At 36.1% G+C, this 7497-nt stretch overlaps 1 protein-coding gene across 2 annotated transcripts in view; it reads right to left on the bottom strand.

Moving 5' to 3' along the window:
- The window catches only part of MRC2 (mannose receptor C-type 2), a 102380-nt gene that overhangs the window by 68512 nt on the left and 26371 nt on the right, over nucleotides 1-7497 (bottom strand). The gene's annotated exons all lie outside the window — the stretch shown is intronic.

Below are 7497 nucleotides of genomic sequence, written 5' to 3'. Positions count from 1 at the left end.
AAGGAAGGAAGGAAGGAAGGAAGGAAGGAAGGAAGGAAGGAAGGAAGGAAGGAAGGAAGGAAGGAAGGAAGGAAGGAAGGAAGGAAGGAGAAAGAAACATTGATGGAAGGAATGCACTGCCAAAAAGGAAAAAAAATACTTAAGAAACTCAGCCAAATTCCAGAACTTCCAAGTCAAAGAAATAATATTGCAAGCAAACAGAAAAAGAAATTCAAATACCAAGGAACCAGTCAGTATCACCCAAGACTATGCTATAACTACAATACAGGAAAGAAAAATCTCAGAAAGTGATATTCAAAAAGACAAAGGCTTGCAACCAAGAATAACTTACCATTAAACAACAACAACGAAGTGTCTTAAAGGTGCAAAAGTTTATCTTTAATAGAGTAGAGGACTTTTAAACATTTTTTGAAAAGATCAGAGCTGAGTAAAAACTTAAAATGCAAATATAAGGGGCACAGGGAGTAAGAGCACTGGCTCCAGTGTCGGGATGACCTGGAGATCAAATCCCGGGCTCAGGCGCTTAGCACCCACCCTGGTGTGGTGAAACACCTGGCCGTGTAACCTTGAGCAAGTTACTTAACCCTGATTGCTTAGGGGTGGCCAGGTAGCACAGCGAGTAAGAGCACCGGCTCCAGTGTCCGGATGACCTAGAGATCAAATCCCGGGCTCTGGGCTCAGACATTCAGCACCACACCCAGAAATAACTGGCCTTGTAACCTTTTGCAAGTCACTTAACCCCAATTGCTTAAAAAAAAAAAATGCAAATATAGAAGTCAGAAGAAACCTAGAATGTTAATTATATTTCAGCAACTACAAGATCCCAAACAATTATAGAGTGTTTACATTCTAAATGGAGAAGAAATGTATCACTTCAGAATCCTATAACCTTCAAGAGCCACAAAGGGAATTAAGTAACATTCAAATACCAGAACAGGGTGTGATTTTGTTCTATTCTGTTGATATTAAGAGAGGTAAGAATATGGAGGGGGAAAAGAATACACAGAGAAATGTGAGAAAGAAGAGGGAGAAGCACATTCAAACAAAGATTGTTGTTGTTTGTTTGTCCTTCATTCTCGAAGAGGACCGTGATGTCAGGAAGATGATGCCACGACTTGCAACTGAGGGGAGGATTTGAGTGAAGGGAGTGCTAAGCAAGCTCACCAGCCTCCCTTTCTCCTCCTGAGCCATCTGTGTCCAGTGGCAAGATATAGATCAGGATGACTAGAGATGGCCCTAGATGCAGTGGGAGACCTTACCTTTTAAAGCTAAGGTCTTTCCCAGCTCTCACTTTGACTGAGACAATGCCCATTTGGTGATTAAGGCTGGTTAAGAAGTGAGCCAAGGAATGGCCCCTTTTTATCCAATCAAAAAAAAAATCAATCCGAGAGGGACAGAGACCTACAGGTAAAGGCATGATACTCCATGTGAATGGAGAGGAGAGGAGAGGAGGGAGCAGAGGTACTCAACTGGAACTGGCCAGTTGGCTCCCCAGGGGGGCAACTCAGACTACTCACAGGTTATTGTTTGTCCTTCATTCTCAAAGAAGACTGTAACATCAGGAAGATGATGTCATGACTTCCCAGTGAATTAGATTTGAGTGAGGGAGGGCTGTGCAACGTCACCAGCCTCATTTTCTCCTCCAAAGTCATCTGGGTCCAGTGGCAAATACAGACCAGGATGACTAGAAATGGCCCCCACAAACAAGGGTATACAAGCAAGGAAGAAGGGGTGGGAGGGATGAGCATCTCATGAGCTTCTTATCTGAACAACAAAGGAAGGTTATACACACACAGATAGACAGACAAAAAGTTTGGCTTGGAAATACATTAAACTCAAGAACAAATCAAATAGAGACAGAGAAAGGTAAGGTAATAAGGGGCGGGGAGGGGAGAGAAGAGGGAGGGCAGAACCAGGGAGTGAATCTCCACAAATAAAACAAATTTCATCTTTGGAAGATTAATCATAAATAGTAGGTTAAAAAAAGAGAAAGGAGATAAATAAATATAGATACATCAGAGATTAGGGTCTAGGCTTGGTGAAGATAGGAGGGCCAGGGAAGTAGGAACAGATTACTATTATAGTTTACTAATGTTGATCACATTTCTTCTCTTACTCTATCTTCTTTGCAAAGAGGAAGTAGGATGAAAAGAAAGGGAAAATAATAAGAGGATATAATGAAGATAAATACACAATTAACACTAATAATCATGAATGTGACTGGTATGAATTCACCCATAGAATGGAGGAGAATAGCAGGATGGATTAGAAAGGAGAATCCAAAAATTCATTGTTTATAAGAAACACACTTAAAACATAAAGATTCACACAGAGTTAAAATTAGGGGCTGGAGCATAAAATTTTTTGCTTCTTATATGCTTCACTTATATACCAAGATACGTTCAAAATGACTATATGGCCTAGGTATTTAAAAATCATATTATAAACAAATGAGAGGAAGAAGAAAAAATTTACTTTTCAGATTTATTGGTAGGACTTCTGAGACACACGAACAACAAGATGGAAGACAAAACATTTTCTCTGACCTCAAAAACTCTCAGATCTCTCCAGCACAGAAATCATGTGCTAATGAAAGACATTATTAGGTGCTACTTCACCTGTCTTCATGATTCAGTATACACAGAATCCAAAAGAAGGTTAAAAACAAAACAAAATCTACGAACTCACTCTGCACCCTTCTCCCACCTCCTGTACTAACATCAGTGAAACACTAGAATATTGGAGGACATAACAGAAGCTTTCATCAAAACTTATCCCCACACCCTGGTCCCCCCTCCCTCTTTCTAGTTGCATGGAGATCCCAGCTCCAGGCTGTGGAAATTTGCCCTGGTCTGCACAGACAGTCAGGCAGGTATAGTTACTCAGGAGCAAAGCCTGCTAGAGGCCATAACTGAAACCCTAGCAACTGCAAAGCTCTAAACTGCTAGTGCCAGGGCAGATAACCCTTAACTCTAACAGAGGCTAGCACAGGAGTAGACAACCCTGTAGCACCAGCTCTGCAAAGCTCTGAACCAAAGGGCCTGGCCAAAGAACTAAGAAATAGAGGGAACAGGCCAGGATGCCAGGACAGAACACTATGTGTATGGGTTATGGGTGTGGGGTACAGGAAGGGGAAGCAGAGCTGTGCAGCACTTCACTAAGCCTGAGGGAAAGAGCATCCAGCATACAGCAGGGACTAGTTCTTATCACTTAAAAGTCACTTGGGGCAGAGGTCAGGTCTGGGGAACTAGGAATTGCTGTGTGTGGCAGGAAGTTGAGACTCTTTGAGATCCAGCTCCCAAGGAAATCACAACCAGAGCATAGAGTGGGAGGGGGGGGTTGAAGGAGGGAAACAAAGACTGAAATTATCAAAAATTTCATGAAGAAGAAAAGACCTTGGACATAAACAAATAAACCAACAGGGGAAATTACGGAAGGAAAAAATGACCTCCAAAACTAGTAAAGAAGTTCAGGCATTTATAAATAAATACTGCAAAACAAAGGAAAGTTATCCAACTCTTGATGAGACAGAGGATCCTGTGGAATGTGAGAACATGGAAACATAATATGCTGTGCCTGAATGGTTCAAAAGAGAAATAAGAGTTAGAAGAGCAAAATTTATATAGCCTGTATAACAAAAATAATAGAAAGAATAGAAAACTAGAATCTGTAATAGCAAACCTCACCAAAGAAACAAATGACAGAACAATAGGTTGGGAATGCAAAAACACAGAAGTAAAGGACAATCTAAAAGAAAAGCAAAAAACAAAATGTTTTTTAAAAACCATGCTTACTGTGTAAATAAAACTTGATATAATATATGTTGAAGATAGGATTCACAGAAACAACTTAAAGGTTATAGATATACCAGAAGAATAAGGCAGTTCAAAATCCTTAACACTATGATAAAGAAAATAATAGAAGAGAACTGCCCAGAAGATCTGAACATCGAAAATGAAATACCAGTTGAAAGAGTTCCCAGACTGCCCCCAGAAAAAAAGGCTGAAAATTCCAAGACAGATGATAGTTAAATAAGAGAATAAAAATGGATAATAAAGAGATTGAGATAAGTTGTAGTTTGGTGTTTTTTTTTTGAAAGGGGTAAAAAATGAAATTTTTAAATCTAATGAATTGATAGGGCTTATAGGAGAAGAGAGAAAGGGGAAATGTACTTGACTAATTGGGATGGGGGAAGAATAATTATTCAATTGCCTAAAAGTTAGAGAGAGAAAAAGGAACTAATAAACAAAACCCCAAAGAGAAAAGAATAACAAACAAAAAGGGAGGAATCAAAGATGAGGGGAAAACAGTCAATAGGAATAGGACCACCTTTAAAAAGAAAGATTAAAGCAAAGTTAATGAAAGAACCTAATATTGCATTTATTGCGGAAAAGGAGAAAGAACCATAACTTGAAAAAAGCCCAAAAAAGACAAAGGAGGAAAACAAACTTTACTCTTATAATTTTAAACATGAATGCATTAAACAATCCAATAAAATGCAAAAGAGTTACAGACTAGATGAGAAAATTAAAACATATAATCTATTGCTCACAGAAACACACTTAAAAAACAAATACACACACACACACACACAAACTGTGTATCAAGCAAATCAAAAAAGCAGTAATAGCAACCATACCATCTAACAAAGCAAAACCAAATATTAAAAAATAAAAAGGGATTAAACAAGGAAACTTATGTTATGTTGAATGGAAATGCAGATAATAAACTAATATAGTAATGAGTTTATATGCTACAGATGCTCTAGCATGCACATTCATAAAGGAGACATAATCAGAACTACAAGAAGATGCAGACAGTAACACAATAGTGAAATATTTCAGTATCTATATCTCAGTTTTGGATAAGTCTAACAGAAAGATAAACAAAATGGAAAACATGGAATGAACAAATTGCTGGAAAAACTAGTGATTAAATGATTTATGGCATCTTCTAAATGAGACAGCAAAAGAACATACATGTTTCTCAGCATCACATGGAACTTTTACACGAACTGACTAGGTGACAGGGTAGAGAGATATTGCAAACACATGTAAAAAGGCAGAAATAGTTAAAACGTCCTTAATAGATTATAATGTAATGAAAATAGAAATTGGCTCAGTGATAACAAGCAAAAGATAAAGACCTACATGGAGCCTTAACAACGAAATCCTACATAGTAAGTGGGCCAAAGAAAAAATCATAGAAACAATTAATATAGAGAGGTAAAGATGAAACAACATGCCAAATTTTCTGGGATGCAGATTTATGGATAGAGGAAGATGTGAGGGATATAGGAGATCACAAAACGGACAATTTAGGTTACATAAAATTACAAGAGGAAAAGAAGAAAACTAAACTATTTATTGACATATGGAAAAATGTTTCCAATCACTCATCAGAGAAATTCAAATTAAAGCAATTCTTAGGCTCCATCTCATATCCATGAGATTAAGAAAACTGGCAAAAAAAAAAGAAAATGACATCTGTTGGAGGGACTATGGGAAAATAGGCACAATAATACATTTTGGTGGAGCTATGAATTAGTCAAACTAGTAAGGAAAACAGTATGGGATTACACCCCCAAAGTTGCTAAACTGTGCATATCCTTTGACCTAGTGATAACACTACTGCATCTATACTCCAAAAAGATCAAAGAAAAGATCATTTATACACAAAAATTTTTAAAGCAGCTCTTTTTGTAGCAATAAAAGACTGGACACTAAGGAGGTATTCATACTGGAGAATGGCTAAACAAATTACGATGTGTCAATGCAATGTAATACTACTGTACTGTTAGAAATGACAAATGGATGTTTTCAGAAATATCTAGGAAGACTTGGTGAAGTGATGCAGAATAAAGCAAACAGTAACAGGAGAACAATCTACTCTATACTATACATCAGCATTATAAAAACAAACAATTCTGAAAGACTTCAGAACTCTGATCAGTGTAATAAATGATCATGATACCAGAAAACTAATGATGAAGAATGCTGCCCAAGTCATGACAAAAAAGAAATGTAGAATGAGAAACATCTTTTTTGTTTGACTATGCCTACATGATACACAGGTTCTATTTTATTAAGTGGTAGGGAGGAAAGATGTGAGAGAGGGAAAAAATATTGACCACTGAAAAACATTTATAAATTTTTTTAAATGTAATAAAATTCAAAAGGAGGAAGAAAAGGTCAAAAATTTCAAGGGAAGTAATGAAAAGAAAAGTAGAAAGGAAGTAGGGACTAGAGGATTAGATTTCAAAGTATAGTACAAAACAAAAAACATTAAAGCTTTTTGGTATTGTTTTAAAATAGAAAAGTTAATCACTGGTACAGATTAGGTACAGCAGACCCAGAAGCCATGGAATAGCAATAGTGCAATAGTGTTTCACAAATACAGCAACTCTCTAGTTAAGAAAGCTGGAAAATTGTCTTAGAAAAATTTGGTTTATGCCAACATCTCATCAAATACCACCATAAACTACAAATATATATATATATGACCTAGATATTAAATATTATATCATAAGCACATCAGAAAGCCAAGGATAGAGATATCTTTCACAACTATAAATGAAGAAGTCTTGACCAAACAAAGATTTGAGAGTATTGAAAAAAATAAAATTGACAATTTTGATCACATAAAATTAAAAAGGTTTTACACAAACAAAAGCAGTGAAGCTATAATTAAAAGGAAAAGTTAAGAAGGAAAAAAATTTTCATTGCAAATTTCCCTGATAAAGGTCTGATAACCAAGATATATAGGAAACTGATACAAATATATAAGAACTAGAGTCATTCCCAATACATAAATGGTCAAAATATATAAATAGGCAGTTGTCAAAAGAAGAAAGGTAAGTTATCAACAACCATATAAAAAAATGCCTCAAATCACTTATAATAGAAATGCATGTTAAAACAATTTTAAAGGTCTATTTCACACCCAGCAGATTGGAAAAAAAAAACAACAATAAAAAAAGGAAAATAAGTTGTTGGAGGGGCTACAGAAAGACAGATACATTAAAGTACTATTGGTTAAGTTTTGAAGTGGTCTAACAATTCTAGAAAGTAAATTGGAACTATATTCCCAAGCCCACTAAAGTGTGTGTGTGTGTGTGTGTGTGTGTGTGTACATATATATATATAATCTCTGACACAGGGATGCCAATGCTAGGCTTATATCCCAAAGAGAGCAAAGTAAGAGGGAGAAGACCCATATGAACAAAAATATTTATAACAACACTTTTTTATTTTAGGACAAGCTGGATATAAAATAGGTAACTATCAATTACAGAATAGCTTAGCAAATTATATGAATGGAATGGAATATTATTGAACTTGAGAAATGAAAGTGCAGATTCAGAGAAATCTGGAAGAATGTGAATTGAATTGATGCCAAGTAAACTGAGTAGAAGTAGGAGAAAAAATGACTGCAACATTGTAAGTGAAAACAACTATGAAAGACTTAGTGATCAATGAAATGACCAATTACAACTTA

This window comes from Petaurus breviceps, unplaced genomic scaffold (assembly GCF_028583685.1).
Source record: "Petaurus breviceps papuanus isolate PSGF00001 unplaced genomic scaffold, PetGlider_PUasm1.0 90925, whole genome shotgun sequence".
Classification (NCBI taxonomy): domain Eukaryota; kingdom Metazoa; phylum Chordata; class Mammalia; order Diprotodontia; family Petauridae; genus Petaurus; species Petaurus breviceps.
Note: the sequence above shows the minus strand (reverse complement) of the source record. Positions and strands in the feature narration are given on the sequence as shown.